General features: G+C 43.7%; 1 long non-coding RNA gene across 1 annotated transcript in view; it reads left to right on the forward strand.

Moving 5' to 3' along the window:
- Window positions 1-1058: 1058 nt before the first annotated feature.
- LOC138481126 (uncharacterized) overlaps window positions 1059-17133 on the forward strand; it is a 152955-nt gene continuing 136880 nt past the window's right edge. Inside the window, exons 1-3 of the long non-coding RNA XR_011274195.1 lie at window positions 1059-1122; window positions 1217-1310; window positions 1415-1498. This is a non-coding gene — a long non-coding RNA (uncharacterized lncRNA). The remainder of the gene's footprint in view (window positions 1123-1216; window positions 1311-1414; window positions 1499-17133) is intronic.

Raw genomic sequence — 17133 nt, forward strand, 5'->3', positions numbered from 1 at the left:
TGGTCAAGTTTACGTGGGTTGCACAATCAGGGAATTACAGATACGCATTAGAGAAAACTTTGCCCATTTGAAAAGTTCAGACTCGAAATTGCCCATTTCTATCCATTGGCAAGAACACCACCAAATGGATAATGTGAGAGATATAAGGTTCATTGGTCTAATGCAAGCATGGGCTCATCCAAGGGGGGGTGACTGCCTTGCACTTTTGCGTCAACTGGAAGTACGCACCCATAGCTCTCAACCATTTGAGTCGCGAAGGCGGGTGAAAACACCCGATTTTAGTTTTGGCGGGTGAGACGCCCATTGAAATGAATGGGCGTGCTGGAGGCTTGGCGGGTGAGTCAGCTGTTTACAAGGCGGGTGACACCCGCCAAAAGCGTGAGAGTTGAGAGCTATGCGCACCATATGCCGACTTTGTTGTACCACTTTGGGTTTAAAGAAAGACAATGAATTACATGTCTTCCTGTAAATGGGCAGATGTACGTGGTTTCCATATAGCACCACAGATAGGAGTTGCTTATTCATTAGTTCTTTTTGTGGGGTAGATTTAGCAGTAAGCTGCTATATTTGTGTGGCACTGGTAGAGCATGGTGCCTGTTGTACTGTCGGGACTGCACCAATCAGCCAATGATTTTGCAACTGGTTAACCATTCAGACTCATATTTCCGATTTCATACTCCGTCGATCTAACTGCAGATTTTAAGTTGAGTTTCCAACACACATTATATAGCACCTCTAGTTGAAACTCAATCTCACTTGTTTCCTAATTAATTTTTTGAATTTTTTTAATTTGAATACATTTTGTCACCAATACACTTTTGTTTTCATTTAGGGTTGTTGATTAAATATATCACACAATATTTGTGGATTGTACTTCATTTGCTGTATTTGACTCAGTATTAAGGTTTTACACGGACAGGTCATGCTCGTATTATGGTTTATATTCATTGTCCAATAGTGTTTTTAGCTTTCTTGATCACGTGATCGCACAATAGCACGTGATCAGTGACTCGTCATGCACGTATGAGGTGCTTTTCTTGAACTCATATGAACAGTTACTGGACGAACGCTGCGCACACTGATGTTTTCCGAATGGTGCAAACCGATGTTAGAATATTTTGGGTAAGGCAGCTGCACACGTATGATACGTGCGGCTGCATTTCATAATGATAGAACTTTTTAATTTGTACGCTCATTGTTAATGTTGGCTTTTTAGATCAGGCCACTAATGGGCTAGCTGTTTACGATTGTGACTGACCGGCTTAATACAGCAATTGTATTGTTGCAAGCCATCACAAGTACACGTACAGGTAATGTTACGTTCAGCTCTAATTGCTTTTGGGTTCAGAAATTGTGTCTCAAATGACTTTTACAGAACGCGAACGAGCACAATCAATTCCTGTTTTCTATTCAGTACTTAGGACATCAGAATCTTGATTTCCGAGCCGTTTGCAACACTGATTAAGCTCTGAGGATCAGTGGATGGACTCATTTTTAGGTAATATACCTTTTAATATGCTTTTGGTAATACTCCGTTAAATATGCTTGATACGGTCATAACATAATTCTATTACCATACTGCATGGCACCGGTTATCCGCACCACACAACTTGGATTACATTGGCACACCAAGGGGTAGAAGTGATATTAGCGCACACCCGTATACCTAACATGGTTCACTCATATTCACTCAATTTGGCTGACGGGTGCAGTAGGCGATACGACGGTCGGAGGCGCTGGGATCGGGCCATTTTTACACTTGGACTTACTACTCTTGCTTGACTAACTGAGCATATGTTATAGATGTTGATTTAACTACATGTACCAACAAAAAAAAACATTTACTTGCTCTCTTTTGTGCTTTATGGGGCTGTTGATTTTGATGACGTGTTCCTGCTTATCTATGCGCAATGGGATTGGTAATGTATATACTGTTATATAATTGTTTTACAATGTTTTATGTTACCCCTGTGACCTATGCCCATGATCCCATATGCTTGGGTATTGGTACCTTAATGCTTATTTTACATGTGTATATATGATTTCATTATTTGATATTATAACATATTTGCAATACACAGAGCGTTGCCTTGAAAAAGACCTGTGGAGGTCGAAACACGTCTTGCCAAATTACTCTGGCAATTGAACTTGAATAAAATACCCATCCAAGTCTCTTTTGAGAAGCACTCTTCTATACTGTCATTGGCATTTGTGATATTAGGAATCGTTTATTAGTCATGCTTGCTTTTACCTTTGTGAACTAGCAGTGCATCCAATAGGTGTAACAATTACTGTTCTTTGTTTTGATTTGTAGTAGGTTGGAGGAGCCTACTTGTTCCATAAGTGTGCAGCAGCTATAACCAATAGATTCAAGTGGTTTTCTTATTTTAAGACATGCTCTAGCGCTACCATATAATGGCATACATCGACCACACTGTTCATAGCCAGGTAATTACACTTAGCAGAACTTCTTCATCAGAAATGCTCAGTTAAAAAAAGTCATACCAAACTAAGGAATGACTAGAATGGCTGCACCAAAATGCCTCTCTAGCCACTAATACCACATATCATGCCTGCTTAGCATGGACATGGACGACCATTATGATTTATTGCACACACCGACCCCCTCCACACATCCCCTCTCCCTCCCATTTCCTACCCCAACCTCCAAAATCAGCTCATTGGCCCAGAATTACCTCCACATCCCTCTTCCTTGTCCCAGTGCTTACGTATGAGGCTCCTTGTCTCATAGGTAAGTACTGGGATGAGGAAGAGCGGGACTAGGAGTAATGAAGATTACAGGTAGCTAAGTCAGGCATTACCTTCATATACCTCTGTCACATCCCAGTACTTGGGTATCAGGAATAGTGCCTCATACACAAGTACTAGGATGAGGAAGAATAGGGCTAGGAGTAATGAAGGTTACCAATAAGTAATCAATGCATTGAACACAAGTAGTGGTGCAACACCATTGAGCTGACTGGGCTTCAGCATCCCCCCCCCAATTGTGGGCTATGTTGACTTGACCTGGCTGACCTACAGAGCAGTTTGCAGACAGAAAAGGACACAGATGTTAAACAGCACCTGGGTTTCGCTGTTAACAAGGGCCCGACCCAGCAATTACTAGGGTAAGGAATTTCACTGTTAGTACCTGCATTCAATTGCCACATTTTTTAAGCAATTGAAATTGTGATGTGTGTTTAGTACTTGCATGCCACGGGAGTGATTGGAAGGGTAGAGAGGGAACAGGAGACCAGTCATTCTCACAGCAGTCCATGAGTGGGTGCTTTCAGACTTAAAGGAGAGAGTTCACTGCTTGTACCATTAAAGCTGCACTAGATGCCCCCACACAAATAAGTTTGCTCCTCCCCACCACATGTGAAGTTAGCGCTTCTCCCAACATTTGAAGGGTCAGCCCCCTGAAATTTAGGTTTTGTTGAGCCCCTGAACACAAGTACCCACACCATATACCAAATATACACATGCACACCCAGCCATCCATCCATTTAAGTGTGCACTTTCACCATACAGGCACACACACCCAAGCACCCACCCATACATTTAAGAGTGCACCCTTTCACCATACAGGCACACCCAGGCAGCCACCCATACATTTAAGTGTGCATCCTTTCACCGTACACGCACACCCAGTCACCCCTTTCACCATACACTCACACAGTCATCTATACATTTAAGTGTGCACCCTTTCACCATACAGGCACACCCAGGCAGCCACCCATACATTTAAGTGTGCATCCTTTCACCGTACACACACACATGCACACTTCATGAGGTTGGTGGGAGCCATAATACTTAAAAAATAAATCGTTTATTTTTGAAGTCACTCTCACTTTATAAAGAAATTGTTTCCGTTCAGGACTGAACCTTAGCGGAAATAATTTCTTTATGAAGGCAGAGTGACTTCAAAAATAAACGATTTATTTTTAAGTCATAGGGTTTCCCCCACCCCATGACATGGAGGCCTCTGCCTAGGGTCTTCATGTCATGGGGTGGGGGTAGCCCCCAGACTTCAAAAAGAAAGTTTCTTTTTGTATTCACTCTGCCTTCATAAAGAAATTATTTCTGTTACAGAAATAATTTCTTTATAAATGCAGAGTGAATGCAAAAAGAAACATTTGAAAAAAAAACTTTTTAAACAATTTTTTTTCTTTTTTGTTTACTCCAAGTGGGGCTCCCTCACAGGACCTGTAGTCGTGGGGCCCCATGCTCTGCAGGGTCTGCGAGGGCCCTTGTTACGTCAGTGACCTGTGTTCATTTACCTCCAGCTGGAGGCTGGAGGTGATTACACCCGTTTTTTGGCAGTATTAGCAATGGTTTTTGGTGCTAATACCGCTGTATATGGACTAGGGATGCGGCTGTGATTGCGCTTTGTGTTGCCGGCACAAGATACCGCTGGCTGTAATAGCGCCGACTGTAATAGTGCCGACTGTAATAGCGCCAGCTGATTTTACAATCGGCAGTATTTGCACCAACTTGTGATCAGGCGGAGCGGTATTGGCGCGTTAATTCCGTTACCGCCACTTTTAAGGGTTACAGCCTAACTTGTGATGAGGCCCTCTGACTTTTCCCATCTCCTGCCTGCTCGCCAGTGTTTTCAGACTGATTGCCTTTTAAAAACCCCATCCCATCGTGGAACCGATTCGAGACGACTTGACCGATGTGAGATGCCAATTCGACCTATGACCACTTGGATTCTTCATCCAAATTCAATCCAATCGCCACAACAAGCCTACTTCGAATCATTGGACCACCTTGAGACGACTCAACAGTCTTAATACCAGTAATCCAGTGAGAATCGCCATCTTGAAATGTGTCTATGATGACTTGAACCATTTATTAGTCTCTAGAAGTCTGACTCGAAGCTGTTGTGCCCCAAAGACAAGCACACAAAGGTTTTTGAAGTGGTCTTGTCCCCCTGGCCTCCTTAAAGGGTCATAGTAACTTGTAAGACCCCCGCTCTCTACCTTTCTAGAAACATCTCAGTAACTTTGCCAATTATTGTTGAAATCATTGCTCCTTTATTCCCCAAGTCCATTTTCCATGTGCTTTCCTTTGCAGGGGTGGGTTATTGTATTTTTCAGTAGTTTGTTTATATTTATTCGGTTTAATTAAAGTATGCTATTTTAATAGAAACTTTGTTGGGCATTCTATTAATTTGGTACCACAGTATTACTGTTATTTGGCCTGCTTCCTTACTAGCTTATATCCATCCTGACGTTTATAATCTGCCCTCGACCTGTGCTCCCCTATGAGGCAAAAGAGGTATAACTCTTCCAGAGCAGTAGTCATTTTGTCACACAAGGTGATGCAAAAAAGAGTAAATAACTGTACATTTTTGCACAAGGATGTGTACAGTGAGCGCACATCACACCCCATCGACCCCACTACTGCAACACCCTTCAGCTGTGTTGCTTACAAATGAGTGTTTGGTGACATCAATTAATCGCTGGGCACACTACAGGAAGTGAGGCTCATTCCCCTTCATTTTGGTTCAGCCCAAACATCATCCCAACCCTCTGTGTCTAGCCTAGCACATCCTGAGCAGGTGATGTTACACTCTAGCAGTGCCACTTTTCCACCTCTAGGATCACAGAACACCTGCTACTGGAAGTGTAGTTCAGGGTGTGGCACCATTTGGAATATAGAGGATGAGGCATGAGGCAGGGTCTGCATACATTGCCTGTCACCTGTCTGCTAAGTGGAGCTGGATCCCATGGCAGTAGTGGATGCCGTGGAGAGCCTTATCAGCCGACTTCATCCTAGCCACTTTTTACTAACTGGGCCAAAAGATAGAAAAAGACTGGCGTAGCGAAATCACAGGGTCCAGAATGCAGACTTAGCAGCAATAGTTATTAAAGCCCAATACAGTGAGGGAGAACCTCCAGTTTGTAATCACAGTTCTTGGAGTATGAAACTGCTGGATGGTAGAGCCATACAAATTGTGACAGAACTTCCAGTTTATCAGCATGGTACTAGAAGTTAGAAAGTGGCTCCACTTTCTTGTAGTGACACATAAATTGATTACGAACCTCCAGTGTCTGAGTAGGGTTAGCAAAATGTTCACCCGCAAAGCGAAAAGTGGGAAACCAGCACTTGATTCTGCTTCTGCCGATCCAGAAAATCAGCATTACGATTGCTCTGCCACTGAAATTTCGCCCAGTTTTGTGCAGATTGTGGTATTTCGTTTCCATGTGAGTTTCGTGCAGTGCGACGAGAAACTTTGCACGGGTCTTTTTTTTCTATCCAAGCTGGTTACATGCAGCGCAAAAGAAATGTGTTTTTTCTCATAACGGTGTTAGTTTTGCACAGTGCCATGAGAAACTTTGGACGGTTTTTCGATTCATAATACATTCGTGCAATGAGATGAGAAACTTCCGGCAGGTCTTTGTTTGATCCATGCTAGGTTCATGACACGAGAAACTTCAGGCAGGTATTTTTTCAAACAGTACGAGTTTCATGCAGTCGCACTAGAAACTTGGTACAGGTCTTTTTTGGACCATGATAGTTTCACACAGCGAAATGAGAGACTTTGTGCACGCTTTTTTGAGATCCGTACTAGTTTCGCATTGCAGCATGAGAAACTTTGCATAGCTCACACAGCAGCACAAGAAACTTTGCGCAGATTTTTGTTCGATTCGTTGTAGGTCCATGCAGTAGCCCGATCAACTTTGTGCCCTCTTTTCGATTCATGCACGGTTCACGCAGCAGCACCTGAAAGTTTGTGCCACTGTTTTCGATTTGCTCTAGGTTCGTGCAGCAGCACGAGAAACCTCTTGCCGCTCTTTTTGATCCACGCTAGGTTCACGCAGCGGTAGGAGAAACTTTGCAGAGCTCTTTTCCATTCGTGTGATGGCAGGAGAAACTTTGCGCTGCTCTTTTCGATACGCAGGGGTGGTGGAACCAGGGATTGCAGCGAAATTGATCAAAATCGTACAGATTTCGCTTCCGCGGCTGGCGGAATGGAATAATGTTGCCCTTTCCTAGTTATGAGCGCGGTAATAGGAGTTAGAGAGTGGTTCCTCTGATTGGCAGAGCCAAATAGAGGCAGAATCTGCAGTTTGTGAGCACAGTATTAGGAGTTTGAGAGTGCCTCTGATAGTTGGAGAGCCAAATAAATTGAGAAGGAACCTATAGTCTGTGAGTGTGACACTGAACATTAACTATCATCATGTCTGCACAACCATATCGGCTCATGTGTTTCTGCTAACTGTGATGATTCCAATGGAGTCATCACTGATTTCCCGACGGTGGCCTCCTCCCATGTTGCCAGAAAACGTCAGTCGCCACCTTTTTCAGACCATGTGGGTGGCTATATGAGGGAGGATCACATGAGGGGCGAAAACCTCTAGGGAGATGTCATGACTTCATGTGAGACATGGCATCCCGCATTCTACCTTACAGATAACCCTCCCATGTCTAATACCCTCATGACCTCTCCTCCTATGAAGAATAGGGACAGCCTTTTCCCCAGACATTTAGTCAAACCTTTCAACTTTGGCCTGCCTTGTGAATCTTATGAAACTGCCTTCTCTAGTTCCACTTATTTATCACCCAGGACTGATCTGCCATTTAAAACAGCAAATGTCAATATAGCTCTTGTCACCTCCACGCTAGACTACAGTAACAGCCTCTTCCTCAATCTGCCTCTTTGTGCGCTCCGTCCTCACCAACTAATCCAGAATAGGGTTGCGAGACTTAGCCTTGGCCTCAAGCCCTGGGACTGCATCTCTCCAGCTCTAAAATCTCTCCACTGGCTCCTCATTGTTGCAAGGGTCAAATTCAAGACCATTTGCATCATCCACAAGGCTGTCTGGGGCCTGTCTGGGGCCGGGACCTCGCTACTAGCAACTCTCTCTCACTAAATACTCTCCCTACAGATCCCTTCTGGCTCCCACTCTCTGCTGATCAAACGCTTCCCCAAGTAGAGAGCAGGTGCAGATCCATCTCCTCAGCAGGCTCCCTCCTATGGAACAGCCTCCCTCCCTCTCTCCGTCTTGAAGCAGACCACTTTAGGTTCTGCCAACAACTCCTCCTTCCCTCTCCCCCTCCTGTGCTAACCATCCACTCTGTCACTGAGATTGGCGGTCTGGTCCCTCAAGAGTTCAATAGGGTCCTAGCCTTCTTCCCAATTGCCCACAGCACCCCCCTGCACTGCCCTCTGTGCCCACACCCGCCTGTCGGGTGGTTGCCTCTGCTCTGCACTTACCTTTGGGCTGTAGACCTCCCTCGCATGGGATGCCTTTGCCCATGCACTTACATGTTGCCTCCCCAATGAGCACCTCTGGCACTTCCTTCCCTACGGGACCCTAATTGCACCTACCCCGACCCCATATGCCCTTTTTTCTCCTTTTTCTTTCATTGCACTTCTAAGCTTCGAATGTCACAAGGCCTAGTAGGACACTTTACTTTCTATTTACACACCCACTCTCATTGTGCTTTGGGGTTGTGTTTTCTGAATTTTACACGCTAGCACTCAAGCAGAGTTGCAGGTTAATTTGGAAGTTCCTAATATTTCAATAATATCTTCTACGTCCTCCTCTGTATCCTATTCATCATCCCTGTCCCGTGCCATACGCAGTGAGTACTTCTTAGGATGGGTGAACCTGACTCCGTCCTCTCTTTCTGTCTCCTATGACCCGGCCCTATGTGTTAAGTTGCGGCTTAATTTTCAATACACATCCTTTAAGGCTCTCATTATCAATTCCCTCACGTTCCTCGCACTTTCTCCATACCAGTTTAAGGGCACATCCATTGCTCTTGTGTTATTATTATCTTTTCTGTCTTCTAACGTACAAGTCAAAGGTTCCCTCAACGCGGAACTGCATGTTGGGACTCCATTTTAGAGGACATTTACTCTGCAAGACTTTCTGGCAGAGGCGTTGCTTTGGGTGGGGCTGAGGAGGCTATAGCCCCAGGTCTTTTGGTTGCAGCCCCAGATAGAAGCTCAGGGCCTACAACCAAAAGGCTGGCTAGACCCGAGTCTCAACCGTCCCAACATTAGCTTAGCACCATACCAGATCTTTTCCAGACCTAGCAACACCCCTGATTTCTAGTCTAATGGTGTGGGATGATGGTAAAAAAAGTGTCATTTGAAATACAAAACCGATGTACCTACACCGGATATGGAGATTCCTTTTATGTAACAACTACTGCATCATTAAATAGAAAATAAACACAAATAGTCACAGATGGAGTTCTTCTTCTTGCCTTCTTATCAGAGGAGAAGAAGCTGCTGCCAATGCATTTCAGACCTGTGCGTCTCATCGTCAGGGTCAATTCTACAACAATATACATTATGTATAATTAAGAATGCCTTGTTGAGCAAACATTAATAACACTTTGTACCAAATAATAGTGCATATGTGTACTCGTCATACCTTCCTTCTCTCCACCACTAATACGGATGCCTTGATATTCCTTCAGGAATTCATTTGAGAGGGAAAGCTTTACATCCATTCCTTTTAAGAGGGCATTATTGCCTGATGACCAACTATGATTAAAGTATAAGACACACTGGACCTCATCACGAGTTGATAATGGCGGGCTAATAGCGTTACTAGCGACATAGCGCCGGATCAAGGGTTGGCCGGTGATGGGTATTCTCCATTGCCCATTGGGTCCTTTGGACCCAATGGGGCATTTTTGGTGCAATTAGCGCATGCTAATAGCGCCCAAATATGGGTGTTACATTGGCCCATTTACCACCAGCTTAGAGCTGGGGGTAAATGCTGCCAGACTCGTGATTGGGTTGACCCCTAAATGTGGTGGTAATAGCAATGCCACCAGATTTAAGGGCTACCTCCCAACTCGTGATGAGGCCCACTGTGATTAAGTGCCTTTCTGTTAACATGGAGTGAACAACTGTACCAAACTAAGGCCTCATTACACGGACGGTGGTAACATGGCGCTATCAGCGCCATGGTTGCCGCCGGTATTTTACTGAGTCCACCATGGTGAATGGCAGAATTACCGCCCTATTCCAAGGTGTGTGGGGGCGGTAATTCCCCATTCACCATGGCACTTCCCCATTCCCATTTTTGCCCCATAGGGCTCAATGGGAATGGGGAAGGCAGTAATTACGGTACCGCAAATTGCAGTACCGTAATTACCTCCAAGGTCCCTTTGCGGTTCCCATCCTTAACAGCTGGTAAGACCAGTCGTTAAGGTAGGGTCCCACAAAGGGACCTCCTAGTAAGGCGGTAAGGGTTTACCAGCACTGGTACCCTTACCGGTACCGATAAACCCTTACCGCCATCCGTGTAATGAGGCCCATGGTCTCATCAGGAGTTGGGCGCTAACTCCGGCGGTATTACAGCTGGGGCTATTAGCCCTACCGCCAAACCCCCCGGCGCTATTAGCGCTGGATCACAGGTTTGGCAGAATGGTAAATCCCCATTCCCCATTGGGCCCATTCGGGAATTCCATTCCCCATTGGGCCCAATGGGGAATGTTCAGCGCTATTAACGCCAGCAGTAATAACGCCAAAAATCAGCAAAATTGCGGCAGATTTGCCCCCAGCTCAGAGGTGGGGGTAAATCCGCCAAGCCTGTGATTTGGCTGAACCTTAAATGCAGTGGTAATAGCGTTACCATTGCATTTAAGGGTTACCGCCAAACTCGTGATGAGGCCCTAATAATGTTTTTCAGATTATGAGATAGCAAGGCATCCGTATTAGTTCTCATGGCTACAAAATGCAAATATGCTTTGGCATTCTCCTCTGCCAAAAATATGCATGTGGATCTAAAACCGCTTTGACGTCTTTCCCATTGTACAAAATGCACGTGTGCCTAACACTGCTTTGGCATTCTCATCTCCCTACAAAAAGCACATTTGCTTTGCACTATCTTGGTGTTCTCCTTCACCTACAAAATGCACCTGTGCCAAACGTGCTTTGTCGTTCTTGTAGGCCTACGAAGTGCATTTGTGCATGACACTGCTTTAGTATTCCCTTCTTACAAAATGAATGTGCCCCTAAGAGTGCTTTGTCATTCTCCTCCGACTACAAAATGCACCTGGGCCTAACACTACTGTGGCCATCTCCTCGTCCAACAAAATGCTTCTGTGCCTAACACTGCCTTATCCCTTCTGGTTACAAAATGCACGTACCTAGCACTGCTTTAGCACGCTTCTCCATCTATAAAATGCACATTTGCCTAGCATTGCTTTGGTCCTCGCCGCAGCCTACAAAAGAAACATAGGCCTGGCACTGCTTTGGTGCCCCTGCCTACAAAAGGCACTTGTGCCTAACACTGTTTTGGAGTTCTTCTTCGCCTCTAAAGCAAACATGTGCCTAGCACTGCTTTGATGTTCGATTTCACCCATAACATAGACTTGGGCCTAACACTTCCTAGGCATTCCTCTTCACCTACACAATGAACATGTGCCTAACACTGCTGTGGCATTTTCATCTGCATACAACATAGTATGCCTAACACCGCTTTTACGTTTTACACTTACAAAAAACGTGTACAAAACACTGCCTTTAGTTCTCCTCTGCCTGCAAAATATACACGGCCTTACAGCGCCTGGGCATTCTCCTCTGCCTACAACAGCCTGGCCCTAACACTGCTTTGGCCTTCTCCTACACTTACTGAATGCATGCAAGGACAGGGCTGTACTTGATTACACTCGAGCTCCAGCACTGACCTTGTTGCCAAGGGACTAATATTAAAACAGGAGTCCAATGATTGTTAATCAGTCCCATGTGATTTGTATGAAATATATTTATCCTGTAAAATAAAATTTAAAAAGGTCAAATTTGTTCAGTTATTAAGTACTGTTTTTTCCTTCTTTTAATACGAGTAAATCCTTGTTAGGACTGATTCTCTATATTGTGACCTTGTGAACAGATGTATAGAAGGCCAACCTAGTTTAGTGACAGGCTCAACTCTGGGAGCTGTAGCCAAACCAGTTCAAGGTAGGTGGACTAATGGTCTAGGCTAAGTCTCAAGAGGTGGTGAGCTTGAAAGGGGTCCTCAATGAGTACACACAGTGAAAAGTAAGGGAACGCACGTAGACAATCAGTTATAAAATTATTTATGGCCATATAACACTATGAAAAATGAGTACTTACGTAATATCATCACACAACACTAAATAAAAGATACATATATACAATCACTGGAGATGGGTAAAATACATAACAAAGCCCTGCAAAGGAAGATAAGTATATATATATATATATATATATATATATATATATATATATATATATATATATATATATTTATTAACATTATATTTTATTACAAACTATTTTATTATACATCATCCAAATTATTATTTACATCTCCATAATATTTTTGTCTAGCAGTCTATAGTCTTTGCTGTTCTTGTTACTATTGTCACTCGTCTTTGTCATTTGTTGCGATAATCGCTCTCCAGAATTGGGTAACTCTGAATGTAAGTGGTTTGTCTTCTCCGCTTAAGATTCGTGACCAGGGCTGGTTAGCGTCCAATTCTATTAATGACAGAGGAATCATGTCTCTAAACAAAGCTCTTTTATCAGCAAGGGCTGGGCAGGACATGATAATGTGCTGAATTGACTGCACTTGATCTTCGTCTTGGCAGAATCTACAAAATGCCATTGTTTCTGGTAGTTGTTTTGTTTTCGCCAGTACCTCGCGAGTTGGTAACAAATTAAGCTGCAATTGCAGGAGAGTGTCTCTTATCCATTTATCCAGAAACGTTGGGAGGTATTGAGGTAATTGATTTAAATGTCGCATATCAGTTGAACAATGAAGAGAGATTTCGTATTCTGTTTTTTTTTCCATGGTTTGGATCCAATCATTGGTTTGCAGTCTCTTCTTTGCGTGCTGTGGGCGAAGGACTAACATATCTTCAGAATCCCTTTGGTTTCCATTATTTGGCTACATGTTTTTTTCCACATGTTCAAGACTAGTTGTTTTGATGAGTTTACTTTTTGTCATAAGATATCAATTGCCGGTATGTCGTCTTCAACCAGGGTCTGTCTGCAAAGCATTACAGATTTCCAATTATTAATGGATTTGAGTGATTGTAGAGCGAGTCCATATCTTATTCTTGGAGCGGGGAATGTCACAGGTAGTGATAACATTTTACACCATATCATGCCTTCTAGGCTTCTAGGTAAGTCCATATGTCTTTCGGAGCATTCAACATTGCTTCACTTCCCTAGGTTAAGATAGGAACAATTGTCTGCCTATAGAAGGAGATAATAGGCTTCGAAGAGTGTGTTCCGTATTTTTTTGTAAGACTCTTCCCTGACGGGCTAAAGATAGAGCTTTTGTTTTTATTTGCTCTACCCATTCGTTTTCAACCTGCGACTTATTCAACAGCACGCCTAGGTACTTGACTGTGTTTGTTAATTCAAGTTTTTTGCCTTCCAAAAAGACAGAAAGTTGTGATGTTTTCTTGTTTGATAGTCTTGTTAATGACATTACTTGCATTTTATTCGTGTTAATCATCAGATCATTATCTGATGCATACATTTCCAACTGATTCAGTCTTTTCTGTATTCCAACTTGTGTTCGATCAAATATTACTAAGTCATCAGCATACATCACATATGTTATTTGCAAATTATTCAACTTCGGTGGATTTGTTAGTAGCATTCGTTGGTTTTCTGCAAAGTCCAATGTGTAAAGGTTGAATAAAGTCGCGGCCAAGGGACACCCCTCTTTGAGACCATTCAAGGTATATATTTCTTCTGTTAGGAATCCCTCTTGCGATAGTCTGATTCTTATGGATGTATTTGAGTAAAGGGATTTGATGGGATCAAGTATTTCACTCGGGCAATTCCATGTTTCAAATTTTCGCCGGAGCTTTTCTCTATTGACTGAATCAAACGAAAAGTTTGAAGTCTATGAAAGCAGCATATGTTGGAGACTTGTCTTTTAATCGTTCCTGTTTCAGTATATTAAGGATAATCAGATTAATGTTTGTACCTGTATCTTTTACCAACCCAGTTTGTCTCGGGTCCGTTCTTCTGGCAGCTTTAGCCCACTTGGTCAATTTTCTGAGGAGTTGTGAAGCAAAGACCTTTCCCAGGGGATCCAACAACGCAATGGGTTCATATTTTGAGGGGAGCTTTTTTTCACCTTTTTTATACAATGCGACCGAAATTGCGGTTTTCCATGTCCTCAGTATAGTTTTGTTTAACTCAATTGTCCCCATAATTTGTAAGAAGAGCTCAGTCTATGCTTCCGGGGTTCTGTTTAAGCATTTCATTGCTCAGCCCATCCGGGCCCGGTGCCCGGGATGTGTTTAGTTGTTTTATCTGGCTTAGAACATCTTCTGGATCCATACAAATGTTCCATTTCTTGCTGCTTGTGGGAATTCAATGTTTTTTTAGGAATTTCCGTTTGTTGATATAATTTGGAGAAATATAGCAACCACTCAGTTTCCAGACATCTGATATTAATCTATCATTCTGTTGGTGATTTTCATTTAATAGGGACCATAAGTTCCTACTATTTTTGTTTCCCAGTGCCGCAAGCATATTTTCGGCATCATTCTGCATTACAGGGGCTTTGATGATCTGAAGCCAATTTCGGTACCGTTGCTTAAGGCATTTTACGGTGTTCATGTAGTCATCTGGTCCAGTCTTTCATAACTCACTTTTTTTTAATGCTATCTGTTTATTATATACATGAGAATGTTTGGAGTTTTCAATTATTTCCTTCCCATTTATGAGCATGAAAGGTTTTATCAGCCAGCTATATTCCAGTTTTTCCGTATCAGTTAAAGTTGTTACTTGGTAGACACTGGGTAGGGATGCTACTTGTTTACCGGACATTCTTAAATGATTTATACCAGTATTCAGCTCCAACCTATGGTTGTAGCAAATATTCGGTACAGGCTTGTATGTTGTCCATTCAATTGAAATTCTAGTGTGATCACTTGTATTAGTTTTGTTGTTAGAGAATTTTGTGATTGTGTCTATGATATCCATACAAGTGTATATGTATTCCAGGTGTGCATGTGTCAGGCCTCTCGACCAAGTTGGTTTGGCCGGGATATCTTGAATCCTATGGCCATTTATTAATGTCATATGTCTCTTCCTCAATTCTTTGGTCCAATTCTGTGCTGTGCTGAGTTTCGATCTTCTGTCCTTTTTTATCGAACAAATGGAGATTGAGATCACCACACATCACAGGATCTATACATCTATAGTTGTTACAGAAATCATCCATAGAACGAAGACAAAGTAAATGAAAAGGTCAGCGTTGATCACAACCGGGTTCCAATAAATATTGACAATCCCAAGTCTTTTTGGTTAAGAGTTTTCTCTTTCCTTATTTGTCATGGAGAGCCTGGGTATTCTGTATTCAATGAACGGTGTATTGTATCCAAGGGTTCGGATTTAAGCTCTGCATAACTTCCATTGTTCCATCTATCTTGACCAGGGTCAAGAGGCCTGCTGAATTGCGTCCTTTATTTGATTTTATAGCCGGTTTCATACAGGCAATATATCCAACACTAGTGGGAGTCTGATGAAGCCAGGTCTCTTGAAGGCAAATAAATGATGTTAACTCAAGGCTTTATTTTCCTCGCTTAATAAGTGACCTGATCCTCTGACCCAAGACTTAATCTTGTTTCTTGGGCTGTAGTTGTTTGTTACTGGTGGTCCCTCTTAGTGCATTTTCTGGTCTGCTCACGGTCTTCATCTTCTCTGTGAATTGGTCGGTAGGTTTGTGGTGATCGTCTGCTTTGGGACATGGAGTTTTCATAAAGATGATTGCTTGTGGATTGTATATCGTCACCTCTGCATGGATCCTGGTAAGAGCTTTGAGGCATTGATTTATGAGCATTAGAGAGATCTGATCTTGTTTGGTGAGTATTAAACTCATATTAATTGGTTTTGCTTTTATCAGTTCGAGTGCAATTAAATCCCAATTTAGCAAGTATTTCTTTATTATTCATCATCTTTTCAAGTGTGGATGATGTTTTAAATTGGATCCATACCTCATCAGTTTTTTGTTCATGGATGAATTCTAATAAATTAATATCATCCGATTTGATGTTATTTAGTCGTGGAATAACATTCATTAGTCATAGAATATTTGTTCGATTCAGGATGAGATCATCGTTCACTGTGTGTTGTGTGCTTCTAACATATGTATTGACCTTTTTTTCTCTACTTTTCAGATGATGATGCAATGGAGCCAGAGGATGGTGTTGTCATGCCAGGCACAGGGTTGTTATCAATACAGCAACCCAGCACAAGTGGGGGTAGTGGGGTGGTAGGCCACGAAAACCCACGTGTGCTACAGTCCATCTTGTCTTTGGCTGGCAATGAGTCCAGCCCTGATGACCACTCTGACGTCCATGTCGAGTTGGATGTGCATCAGGTCCATATGTCAGGGGTGAGTGATTCTGATGTGGGCACTCCTCTGTCCGTGACACCTGCACTGAGGGGTTAGACAGTCTTGGAACCTCCGCCTGTGGTGGATTGGGACGCAGGGTCACCCTCCACACCAGTCACTGATGTGCCTGGGCCATCACGTCGACGGGGGCATGTGGTCGTGCAGCGGCGGGCGGTGCCAACACAACGAGGACACCCAGTCCTTGGGTCCCGCAGGTGTCAAGCCCTGCAACGCAGTCGCCGCACGCAACCGCTGTATACTGAGTGGGAGCAAGACATGACTGCCAATTCTGAACGCCAGGGGGCAGCAATGGAGAACATTGCTGTGAGCATGGAGCGTGTGGCCCAATCCGTGCTCCCCCCTGCTAGGCATTTGCTTCTCCAGCAGCAGGCGGCACGTTCCACGGCCCGCTCGCTCAGGCTGGGCATGGCGGCATCAGACAGGGCACGCCAGGCTGAAATGTTGTCTCTGCGTGAAGCAATTGCTGCTCACGCAGAGGCACACATGGAGGCCCTGAGGGAGGAGTATGCTTCCCTCAGATCCACTCTGGGTGTCCTTCTGATGTCCCAGAGGGAACCCGGTCAGAGGAAAGGTTTGCGCAGCTTGAGCGTACCATCTCGGCTGAGCTACATGCTTTCCGGGAGGTATATCAGTTGTCCATCCAGGCCTTGCAGGAGGAACTCTGTGTTACACGTGTTACCTTGCAAGAGGAAGCACGCGTATCACGTGATGTTCTGCATGCAGACCTATGTGTCATCGCCGCACA

This window comes from Ambystoma mexicanum, chromosome 5p (assembly GCF_040938575.1).
Source record: "Ambystoma mexicanum isolate Mex_15411 chromosome 5p, UKY_AmexF1_1, whole genome shotgun sequence".
In the NCBI taxonomy this organism is placed as follows: Eukaryota; Metazoa; Chordata; class Amphibia; order Caudata; family Ambystomatidae; genus Ambystoma; species Ambystoma mexicanum.